Source organism: Triticum aestivum, chromosome 2A (assembly GCF_018294505.1).
Source record: "Triticum aestivum cultivar Chinese Spring chromosome 2A, IWGSC CS RefSeq v2.1, whole genome shotgun sequence".
Taxonomy (NCBI): Eukaryota; Viridiplantae; Streptophyta; class Magnoliopsida; order Poales; family Poaceae; genus Triticum; species Triticum aestivum.
In genome coordinates, this window is record NC_057797.1 from 672161518 (window position 1) to 672174356 (window position 12839).

Sequence of the window (12839 nt, forward strand, 5' to 3'; positions counted from 1 at the left end):
CCTTGGGTTTCCAGAGCCCGAGGGCCATCTTATTTAAACCCCCCCAGGCCTGTGCTCCTCTGAGTGTTGGTCCACCTCGTCAGCCGCCGGTGGCTACCAGGGGCAACTCTGGGCTGGCCTATCGGAAGTTTGGACAATCTGAGTGTGCCCTGAGAAAGAGATATGTGCAGCTCCTATCGGGATTTGTCCGCACATTCGGGCGGTGTTGCTGGTCTTGTTTTAACCTGTCGAAATGTCTTGTTGTACCGGGATATCGAGTCTGATCGGAATGTCTCGGGTGGAGGTCTATTCCTTCGTTGACCGTGAGAGCTTGTCATGGGCTAAGTTGGGACTCCCCTGCAGGGATTGAACTTTCGAAAGCCGTGCCCGCGGTTATGGGCAGATGGGAATTTGTTAATGTCCGGTTATAGATAACTTGAACCTTAACTTAATTAAAATGAATCAACCGTGTGTGTTACCGTGATGGCCTCTTCTCGGCGGAGTCTGGGAAGTGGACACGGTGTTGGAGTAATGTTTGCGCAGGTTGCTCTCTAGTTTCTCGCTCGCTCTTTGCTCTCTCTTCTCGCTCTCTTTTGCGAATAAGTTAGCCACCATATATGCTAGTCACTTGCTGTAGCTCCATATATATTCACCTTACCCTACCTATAAAGCTTAAATAGTCTTGATCGCGAGGGTGCGAGATTGCTGAGTCCCCGTGGCTCACAGATTCCTATTACACCAGATGCAGGTCCAGGTGATTCCGCTCTAGGTGACACGTACGAGCTCAAGTGGGAGTTCGACGAGGACTCTCAGCGTTACTATGTGTCCTTCCCTGATGATCAGTAGTGGTGCCCAGTTGGGGTTGATTGGGACCGTGTCGCATGTTGGGTTTTCTTCTATTTTGGCGCCGTAGTCGGGCCATGAGTGTTTGGATGATGTATGTTATTTATGTACTTTGATTGACGTGGCGAGTGTAAGCCAACTATGTTATCCCTCTTCATTATCTATATTACATGGTATGTTTGTGATGATTACCTGACTTGTGACATATGCCTTCAATGCGATTATGCCTCTAAGTCGTGCCTCGACACATGGGAGATATAGTCGCATCGAGGGTGTTACAAGTTGGTAATCAGAGCCTTCCCCGACCTTAGGAGCCCCATTGCTTGATCGTTTTTAGCAGCCGAGTTGTGTCTAGAAAAATGTTTTGAGTCATTTAGGTATTATATATCGGAGAGTTAGGAATTCTTTTTACTTCCCAGTCTCCTCATCGCTCTGGTAAGGCATCCTGACATAGAGTTCTGATTCTTCTCTTCTCAAATTTCATAAAAAAAATTTAGGATCACGCGGGTATCTTGGAATCGTTCCGATGGTTTTATGATGAGAACATTGTCTTGGTGCCTCCTGTCAGGGGTTTAGTGGAAGTGTCCCGGGGTGTTGAGCTCTGAGGTGTTGTCATCATAATTTTATCGTTGCAATTCTGGAATACTTGAGATATTTTCGCCGACATCGAAAATCTCTTTTATGCAGTTCGTTGGTGAGATAACCTCGACGCCACCCACTACTGGGGCGGGAGTTCGGGAGTATCGCCATAACTTGTATAACGGATGCTTTTCGAAGGTTGAGGTAGATGGTTTCCGAAGGTTTCTTGGTTATGTGTTGAAGGATGGATACAGCTGGATGTAGGAATTGCTAGTTTGGGTGAGATATTATGCTTCCCCTGTATCCCCAACACCTGATTGCATAACCGGAAAGTTTCGGGAGTTTCATAGGTGGGAATTCTCGTAGCTCTAGTTCTTATTCCACGGATATTGGTTTGAGATTGGGATTTCTTACCGATTATTCGTTCTTGAGCCTTACCTTGTTGATTTATTTATCTACCTAATTCTACGTGGCTTCGCAATTTATGGATATGTGACCATTTCAAGAGGAATGCATTCGTTCATTTTGTTCGGATGTGAAGACTTTATGTTGCAAATTTCATTCCGTTGGATTCAGCTTCATTTGTCTATCAATGTGCTAATGGTGGTCAACCTCTTCAGGATGGCTCCTCCAACGCGCACGACTCCGAATCAAGATCCGCCACCACCTCCACCTCCTCCGGAGGCATGGCAAGCTGTGATGGCCGCAACCAATGCAAACACACAGTTGATCATGCAAATCCTCCAAGAGCGCAATCAAGGCAGTCAAGGGAATCAAGGCAGCAATCAGAATCATTTTGCTACACTGAACCAGTTCCTTGCTAATGGGCCAAAGACGTTCAGCAATTGTGTTGAGGCATCCGATGCTGACGATTGGCTTGTGGATTTGGGTAAGCATTTTGAGTGCAGCAACGTCAGGCCTGAAGATTTCGTCAAGTTCACTTCCTTCCAACTCAAAGATCAAGCTGCAGAATGGTTCCAGCAGTACAAGGATTCCAGAGGTGGACGTCTGATCACTTGGGATGATTTCTGTCAAGATTTTCGAGCTCATCACATCCCTCAAAGTGTGGTTGAAAGTAAGTGTCAGGAATTCCGCAACTTGAAGCACGGCTCTTTGTTTATCTATGACTACAACAAGTTGTTCCAGAAGCTCGCCCGCTTTGCCAAGCAGGACGTACCTGATGAGAAGAGCATGATATATCAGTTCAGGGGTGGTCTCAGAGAAGAAATTCAGCTTGCTCTTGTCCTCTTTGAGCCGTTGAGATATGATGAGTTCTACAACATGGCACTAAAGCAAGAGGCTGCTCAGTTGAGGTGTGATGCTTCCAAGAAGAGAGTCAGAGATGCTACTCCTTCTTCCTCTACTCAAGTGACCAAGCAGCAGAAGTATTGGCTTCCTCCTCCTCCGTTCCGTCAGCCGTATCAGCAGAAGAGCAAAAGTGGCAGTGGTTCTTCCCACCCACCCAACCCTGGCTTTCAGAACAAGACTTCGTCTCAACCTCCAAGATCGAGTACTCCGTACCACCGTCCGCTTTCAGAGGTCACGTGCAACAAGTGCCAAGAAAAGGGTCCCTATGCCAACAAGTGTTTCAACCAGAGGCGTCTTCCTCCTCCTCCTGTGAGATCGGCAAGTACAGCTGTGGTCAAGCATAACCCCAAGCACGCCAAGGTCAACTTGATGAATGCAGCTCAGGCAGAGGACTCATCAGATGTGATCATGGGTAACCTTCCTGTTAATGATATTCCTGCAAAAGTGCTTTTTGATACTGGTGCATCGCATTGTTTCATCTCGAAGCCTTTTGCATCTAAGCATGAGTTGACTTCCCAAGTTATGCATAATCCGTTAGCAGTTGTCTCTCCGGGTAAATGTTTGCTCGCTAACCACGAGATTCCGGATATTTCTATCATGATGGGTGATTTCAAGTTTCTGGCTTCTCCCAATGGTTCTTGGTAACTTGGATATTGACCTTATTCTCGGAATGGATTGGCTTTCTAAGCACAAGGCTCAGCTTGATTGTGCAGCCAGGCAGATTCAATTGACTCATTTGTCTGAGGATGTAATTGTCTTTGCCGCTCGGGATAATACCATCCGGTTGTTTTCTCTCAATGAGAAGGGTGAACTGGATGCTATCTTGCAGATCCCAGTCGTTTGCGAATATCAAGACGTCTTCCCAGAAGAGCTTCCAGGAATGCCTCCACACCGGCCTGTTGAATTTGTTATTGATCTTGAGCCCGGTACAGAACCTGTGTGCAAACGTCCTTACAAGCTCGGACCTGAAGAGTTGAAGGAGCTGAAGAAACAACTCGATGAGCAAGAAAGAATGGGTCTCATCCGACCTAGTTCTTCTCCGTGGGGTTGTGGTGTTCTTTTTGTGAAGAAGAAGGATGGATCGGACCGACTTTGTGTTGATTACCGTCCATTGAACAAGAAGACCATCAAGAACAAATACCCACTTCCCAACATCAATGAGCTGTTCGAACAACTAAAAGGTGCTCAAGTATTCTCCAAGCTTGATCTCCGTATGGGTTATCATCAGATTCGTATCCGTGAGCAAGATATTCCCAAGACGGCTTTCAGGACAAGCTTTGGTTCATATGAATACACTGTCATGTCTTTTGGTCTCGTCAATGCTCCTCCGACGTTCTCTCGCATAATGAACTTCATCTTCAACGCCTACACCAATGACTTTGTTTTGGTCTAACTCGACGACATTCTGGTTTTCTCGAAGAACAAGGAAGATCATGCCAAGCACTTGCGTTTGGTGCTTGATAAGCTCAGGGAACATCAGTTCTATGCCAAGTTCTCCAAGTGTGAATTTTGGCTCGATGAGGTTCTTTATCTTGGTCATATCATCTCTGCCAAGGGCATTGCCGTGAATCCTGAGAAGGTGTCTGCAATTGTGAATTGGGAACCTCCTCAGAACGTGAAGCAACTCCGTAGCTTCCTCGGTCTCGCAAGCTACTGTCGAAGATTCATTGAAAATTTTTCTAAGATCGCGAAGCCTCTCTCAAATCTTCTTTAGAAGCACGTCAAGTACGTTTGGTCTCCGGAGTGTGATATTGCTTTCAACACTTTGAAAGAGAAATTGATCACTGCTCCAGTTCTGACTCCGCCTGATGAATCCAAACCGTACGAGGTCTTTTGTGATGCCTCTCTCCAAGGTCTTGGCGCAGTGTTGATGCAAGAGAAGAAAGTTGTTGCTTATACATCTCGCCAATTGAAGCCTAATGAGAAGAACTACCCCACTCATGATCTCGAGTTGGCGGCAGTTGGGCATGCTCTTTTGACTTGGAGACATCTTCTATTGGGAAGAAAAGTGGACATTTTCACTGATCACAAGAGTCTCAAGTACATCTTCACTCAGCCTAATCTCAACCTCAGGCAAACTCGATGGGTTGAAATGATTCAAGAGTATAATCCGAGTATCGAGTATACTCCAGGCAAGGCCAATGTGATTGCTGACGCTTTGAGCAGAAAAGCGTATTGCAATAGTCTGATTCTTAAGCCTTATCAACCCGAGCTTTGTGAAGCTTTCCGCAAACTTAATCTGCAAGTGGTTCCTCAAGGTTTCCTCGCCAACCTTCAAGTCTCTCCTACCTTGGAAGACCAGATTCGCCAAGCCCAGCTTCTTGACGCTATGGTGAAAAAGATGAAGATTGGGATTGCTAAGAGTCAACCCAAGTACAAGTGCTACCGCCTTGATGACAAGGATACTCTCTTCTTCGAGGATCGAATTGTTGTACCCAAAGGTGAACTTCGTAAAGTGATCATGAACAAGGCTCACAATTCTCTCCTCTCCATCCACCCTGGGAGCACGAAGATGTATCAGGACCTCAAGCAAGCTTATTGGTGGACTCGAATGAAGCGCGAGATCGCTCAATTCATGAATGAATGTGATGTCTGCAGAAGAGTGAAGGCAGAACACCAAAGGCCAGCTGGTCTCCTCCAACCTCCTACCATTCCAGAATGGAAGTTTGACCACATTGAAATGGACTTCGTGACTGGGTTTCCAAAGTCCAAGCGTGGCAATGATGCTATATTCGTTATCATCGACAAACTCACCAAAGTGGCTCATTTTCTGCCTATCAAAGAGTCGATCACTGCAGCTCAATTGGCGGAACTCTATACCTCTCGAATTGTCTCTCTGCACGGTATTCCTCAGGTGATCTCTTCAGACCGTGGCAGCATCTTTACCTCCAAGTTTTGGGATTCTTTTCAGAAGGCCATGGGCACCAACATCCGTTTCAACACTGCTTTCCATCCTCAAACAAGCAGTCAAGTCGAGCGTGTCAACCAGATTCTTGAAGATATGCTCAGGGCTTGTGTGATCTCCTTCGGCATGAAATGGGAGGATTGTCTTCCTTATGCTGACTTCTCCTACAACAACAATTTTCAAGCAAGTTTGGGCAAGGCCCCATTTGAAATTCTGTATGGCAGGAAGTGCCGTACCCCTCTCAACTGGTCTGAAACCGGTGAACGTCAGCTGCTGGGTAATGACTTAATCACAGAGGCAGAAGAAATGTGCAAAGTCATTCGTGATAACCTCAAAGCAGCCCAATCCCGGCAGAAGAGATACTATGATAGTAAGCACCGTGATTTGGCGTTCGAGATCGGAGATCATGTTTACCTCCGCGTCTCTCCTATGAAAGGTACTCGTCGCTTCGGTATCAAAGGGAAGCTTGCCCCCAGATACGAGGGACCTTTCAAGATTGTCAGCAAGAGAGGCGACCTCGCCTATCAACTCGAGCTTCCTTCAAACTTTGCAAATGTTCATGATGTGTTCCATGTCTCTCAGCTTCGAAAGTGCTTCAAGACTCCTGACTGCACAGTCAACTTCGAGGACATTGAGCTCCAAGAAGATCTCTCTTATCGTGAGCACCCAGTTGCTATTCTTGAAGAGACTGAACGCAAGACTCGCAACAAGTCAATCAAATTTCTCAAAGTCAAGTGGTTACACCATTCCGACCGTGAAGCTACCTGGGAATGCGAGGATCACCTCCGTTCCGAGTATCCGGCGTTCTTTCAGTCCTAGATCTCGGGACGAGATCCTTTCGTAGTGGTGGAGTGTTGTAACACCCTGGATGTAACTTTCCCTATTTGTACTCCAACTCTTGCCATTTCCGGCGTTAAGTTATATTTATTTCTCGGGTTCGGGTATTTGTCTCCGTGTGTTGTTTTCGATGTCATGCATCTCATATCATGTCATCATGTGCATTGCATTTGCATACGTGTTCATCTCATGCATTTGAGCATTTTCCCCGTTGTCCGTTTTGCATTCCGGCGCTTCGTTCTCCTCCAGTGGTCATTTCTAGCTTTCTTTCGTGTGTGGGGTTTAAACATTTCCGGATTGGACCAAGACTTGCCAAGCGGCCTTGGTTTACTACCGGTAGACCGCCTGTCAAGTTTCGTATCATTTGGACTTCGTTTGATACTCCAACGGTTAACCGAGGGACCAAAAAGGCCTCATGTGTGTTGCAGCCCAACACTCCTCCAATTTGGCCCAAAACCCACCAAACTCTGCTCCATCATCTAGAGCGTTCGATCGCGATTGCGTGGCCGAAAACCGCACCTCATTTGGACTCTCCTAGCTCCCTCTATGCCTATTTAAACACCCCCCATTTTTCGGATCTCTCTCCCTCTCCGAAACCCTAAAAACCATCTCCCGCCGACGGACACGTCCGATTCGGGCCGGACGTGTCTGCCACCGCCCTCCGCCGCCACGTGGCAGCCTCGCATTCGCCCGCGCCCGGTCCCCAGTTCCCCGCCGCCGCCGGCCCGGGAGGCCCAGGAGGGGGCCCCGAGACCCGTTGACCTCGCGCCGCCCCGCGGCTTCGTCCCCGCTGCAAGCCGCCGGCACCTTCTCCAACTCCGGTGCGCCCCGCCGCCTCCTCCGCCTCGCCCGTCGTCGCCGGCCACCGCGGCAGCGCCGCCCCGCGCCGCCAAGGCCGCCGCCCAGCACCGAGTCCGCGCCGCCCGCGCTTCTCCGGCGAGGACCCTGGCCACCTCGCCCGGAGCTCCGGCTGCTTCTCCCCGTCGTCGTCAAGCTCATCACCGGCGACCTCAAGCTCCTGTTCCGGAGTTCCTCGTAAAGCATGCACGATCCGGATCTCAGATCTAGATCCAAAACAAGGGTTGACTTTCCCTCCGAACCCTAATTTTTATGCCTACTTTGACCTGTGATATCTCCACATCCGTAGCTCCGATTTGGACATATAGCATATCAAAATGTTCGACCCAGAGAGTACATCATTTCATTCCATTGCGTCATTTTCATTTGAGTTCATCTTGATGCCCGAAATGCTGTTAGAAGAGGGCTTCGTGAGTTAATTGTCAGATCTGCTAGTTCATCTTAGATATTTGTCATTTTTGCCATGATTGTTGTGTGCATGATATGCCCGTGAGTCCTACATATGTTTTGTTAAGGGTTTTGTCATCTTTCCAGAGGTGCAACCCATGTATTTTTGTGATGTGTGTGGTGTCTTGTGCAAGCTTGCAAAGTGAGGCACCCGGTAAATCTGTTTTCAGGGACTTAGTAGTTTCACTAAGTCCTGGGATTGTTTAGTTCATGATGCCATATGTTCAGGTTGTTTCCTAGTGATCCGTGACTCTTTTGAGGATGATCAGTAAAGGAGTTTTGTTAATTTTGTAGTGCTCTATCCATCCATGTCTTTGTTTGAAATTATGGAGCACCCTAACTTGAGTCAATCGAGCTCTACTTTTGCTTCGTTGTGAATCTGGGTAGATTGTCAACTCGTTTGCAATTTTGCCGATGTTGTTGTAGTTGATCCGTGCATGCTATGCCAATGTTCTTGCCATTTCTAGCTTGCATTTTGTGCCTTCTTAATGGATGTATGCTTGTCTTGCCATGACTTGCTCCGTAGTGAGTGCATCGAGCTCGTAAACATGCCTTCGTGAGTTATGTTTCAGCATGTGTCAGTTTTCACTAAGTCTGAAAACTTATTATGTTTTAGCTATGTTCGTGTGCTTGTTAGTATATTTTCGGATCCCTTTTGGCTCAAGGTCACTAAGGGACTTTTGTTAAGCTTGTTGAGTAGCTCCATGCCATGTTCTTCTTTGTCATAATCAGGTCCTGTAGCATGTTGTTTTGTTGCTCCGAAGAGGGCTTCATGATCTGAAATTTCAGACAAGTGTTAATTTCACTAAGTCTGAGATCTGTTTACCATTTGCGTTTTTGCCATGCTTGTTTGAACCTGTTAATGGATGAATTGGCCGTGGCTCAGTGCTAGTATTTTGTTAAGCATCTTGAATGCTTCCCTGCCATGTATTTTGTTGTCATGTTTGAGTGCTGTAGCATGTTCATTTCGTTGCATTTAGAGGCCTACTTGCTGTAAATCGTAGACCGGTGTCATATTTGAATCGCTTGCCATTTCCAAACCGTAACTCCGATTCCGGCGATCTTTATATCGTTTTCAAGCGATTTCATCTCATATTTCTAGTGGCATACTTGGTTTTCCAAGTTGAGGCCAGGTTCATGCATTTCCTGTCATATCTTGCATTTTGCATCCCGCATCGCATCCCGCATAGCATATCATCATTGCATCTTATTGTTTGAGTTTGCACGTGGTTGATTGTATCCTTGTTGCTTGTTTGTCTTGTTTGAGTAGAGCCGGGAGACGAGTTCGATAACGAGGAGCCCATTGAGTTTGCTTTTGAGGATCTAGTCAACTCTGACAGCTTTGCAGGCAAGATGATCATACCCTCAAAATCACTACTATCTTTGCTATGCTAGTTTGCTCGCTCTTTTGCTATGCCAATGCTGCGATGCCTACCATTTGCTTGTTAGCCTCCCAATTGCCATGTCAAACCTCTAACCCACCATGTCCTAGCAAACCATTGATTGGCTACCGCTTTGCTCAGCCCCTCTTATAGCGTTGCTAGTTGCAGGTGAATATTGGAGGCGTTCCTTGTTGGAACATTTATTTACTTGTTGGGATATCATCATATTATCTTGTTATCTTAATGCATCTATATACTTGGTAAAGGGTGGAAGGCTCGGCCTCTCGCCTAGTGTTTTGTTCCACTCTTGCCGCCCTAGTTTCCGTCATATCGGTGTTATGTTTCCGGATTTTGCGTTCCTTACGCGGTTGGGTTATAATGGGAACCCCTTGATAGTTCGCCTTGATTAAAGCTTTTACAGCAATGCCCAACCTTGGTTTTACCATTTGCCACCTAGCCTCTTTTTCCCTTGGGTTTCCAGAGCCCGAGGGTCATCTTATTTAAACCCCCCCGGGCCTGTGCTCCTCTGAGTGTTGGTCCACCTCGTCAGCCGCCGGTGGCTACCAGGGGCAACTCTGGGCTGGCCTACCGGAAGTTTGGACAATCTGAGTGTGCCCTGAGAAAGAGATATGTGCAGCTCCTATCGGGATTTGTCCGCACATTCGGGCGGTGTTGCTGGTCTTGTTTTAACATGTCGAAATGTCTTGTTGTACCGGGATACCGAGTCTGATTGGAATGTCTCGGGTGGAGGTCTATTCCTTTGTTGACCGTGAGAGCTTGTCATGGGCTAAGTTGGGACTCCCCTGCAGGGATTGAACTTTCGAAAGCCGTGCCCGCGGTTATGGGCAGATGGGAATTTGTTAATGTCCGGTTGTAGATAACTTGAACCTTAACTTAATTAAAATAAATCAACCGTGTGTGTTACCGTGATGGCCTCTTCTCGGCGGAGTCCGGGAAGTGGACACGGTGTTGGAGTAATGTTTGCGCAGGTTGCTCTCTAGTTTCTCGCTCGCGCTTTGCTCTCTCTTCTCGCTCTCTTTTGCGAATAAGTTAGCCACCATATATGCTAGTCGCTTGCTGCAGCTCCACATATATTCACCTTACCCTACCTATAAAGCTTAAATAGTCTTGATCGCGAGGGTGCGAGATTGCTGAGTCCCTGTGGCTCACAGATTCCTATTACACCAGATGCAGGTCCAGGTGATTCCGCTCTAGGTGACACGTACGAGCTCAAGTGGGAGTTCGACGAGGACTCTCAGCATTACTATGTGTCCTTCCCTGATGATCAGTAGTGGTGCCCAGTTGGGGGTGATTGGGACCGTGTCGCATGTTGGGTTTTCTTCTATTTTGGCGCCGTAGTCGGGCCATGAGTGTTTGGATGATGTATGTTATTTATGTACTTTGATTGACGTGGCGAGTGTAAGCCAACTATGTTATCCCTCTTCATTATCTATATTACATGGGATGTTTGTGATGATTACCTGACTTGCGACATATGCCTTCAATGCGATTATGCCTCTAAGTCGTGCCTCGACACGTGGGAGATATAGTCGCATCGAGGGTGTTACACGTTTGGAGAGAGCGCTCTGTGTTTCCATTGACTGTAATAACCCCACGAGGTCCTGGCATCTTGAGCTTGAGGTATGCATAATGCGTTACCGCATTGAATCTCGCAAATGCGGTTTGCCCGAGCAGTGCATGATAACCACAGCGGAACGGGACTATATCGAAGATTAATTCTTCATTTCGGAAGTTATCCGGGGATCCGAAGACCACTTCCAGTGTAATTGAGCCTGTGCAATGGGCCTCTACGCCTGGAATAACGCCTTTAAAGGTCGTTTTTGTGGGTTTGATCCTTGAGGGGTCTATACCCATTTTGTGCACTGTGTCCTGATAAAGCAGGTTCAGGCTGCTGCCGCCATCCATAAGGACTCGAGTGAGGTGAAATCCGTCAATGATTGGGTCTAGAACCACTGCGACGAATCCGCCATGACGGATACTAGTGGGGTGGTCCCTGCGATCGAAAGTGATCGGGTAGGAGGACCATGGGTTGAACTTTGGGGCGACTGGCTCCAACGCATATACGTCCCTGAGCACATGCTCCCTCTCCCTCTTGGGGATGTGGGTTGCGTATATCATGTTCACCGTCCGCACTTGTGGGGGGAACCTCTTCTGTCCTCTGGTGTTCGGCTGCCGGGGCTCTTCCTCGTCATCACTATGTGTCCCCTTATCTTTGTCTTCGTCAATTAACTTGCCGGCCTGCTTGAACACCCAACAATCCCTGTTGGGGTGGTTGGCTGGCTTGTCGGGGGTGCCGTGTATTTGACACGAGCGATCGAGTATACGGTCCAAACTGGACGGGCCCGGAGTGCTTCTTTTGAATGGCTTTTTCCGCTGACCGGGTTTAGAGCCTTTGAATCCGGCATTGACTGTCATATCTTCAGTATTATCGCTATTAATGCGGCGCTTATGTTTGTTGCAACGTGACCTGCTGTTGCCGTCCTTGGTATCCGAAGTACCATGGTTCTTTGACATGTTGTTACTACGAGCCAACCAACTGTCTTCTCCCGCACAAAAGCGGTTCATGAGTGTCGTGAGGGCTGCCATAGATTTCGGCTTTTCCTGACCAAGGTGCCGGGCTAGCTACTCGTCGCAGATGTTGTGTTTGAAAGCTGCTAGAGCCTCTGCATCCGGACAGTCAATGATTTGATTTTTCTTTGTTAGGAACCGGGTCCAGAACTGCCTAGCCAATTCCTCTGGCTGCTGAATTATGTGGCTCAAGTCATCGGCATCTAGTGGTCGCACATAAGTGCCCTGAAAGTTGTCGAGGAATGTGTCTTCCAGATCTTCCCAACAGCTAATGGACTCTGCTGGCAAGCTATTAAGACAATGCCGCGCTGGTCCTTTGAGTTTTAGTGGGAGGTATTTGATGGCGTGTAAGTCATCACTGCGGGCCATGTGGATGTGGAGGAGGAAATACTCGATCCATACCGCAGGATTTGTTGTGCCGTCGTATGATTCAATATTTACAGGTTTGAAACCTTCTGGGATTTGATGATCCATTACTTGGTCTGTGAAGCATAAGGGGTGTGCGGCGCCTCTGTATTGGGCTATATCACGACGCAGCTCGAATGGGTCTTGCCCGCTGTGTTCGGCCCGGCCGGATTTACTTTTACTGTATCCGGCGTGACGTTATCGTCTCGCATAGTGGCACGCCCTCGTGATCCATAGATCGATCTTGCATGTTTTGCTTTGTCCTCCAATACGTCTCGCAGGTCTGGCGTGTTTCCCCATGCTTTTTTATTTGAATGGCGCCGGGGTGCAGGCTGAGCTTTTGGCTGGAATGCCTCTCTATCATGGCCACGAGGTGGCCGATCAGCCGTGTCATACACTTCTTCCTCCAGTCGAGGTAGCAACCTGCATTTTGGGTAACTCTTGGAGGGGCGTTCGAGTTTATATTCCTCGGCCGCGAGGACTTCAGTCCATCTTTCAGCTAGCAGATCTTGATCAGCTTGAAGCTCCTGTTGCTTTTTCTTAAGGCTATTTGCCGTGGCCATAAGCCGGCGCTTGAAGCGCTCTTGTTTGACGGGATCCTCTGGCACGGCGAATTCGTCATCGCCGAGGCTTGTCTCGTCTTCGGAGGGGGCATGTAATTATGATCCTCCGCCTCTCCATCTGCCGCTCTCTCAGGAGGGCTGGAT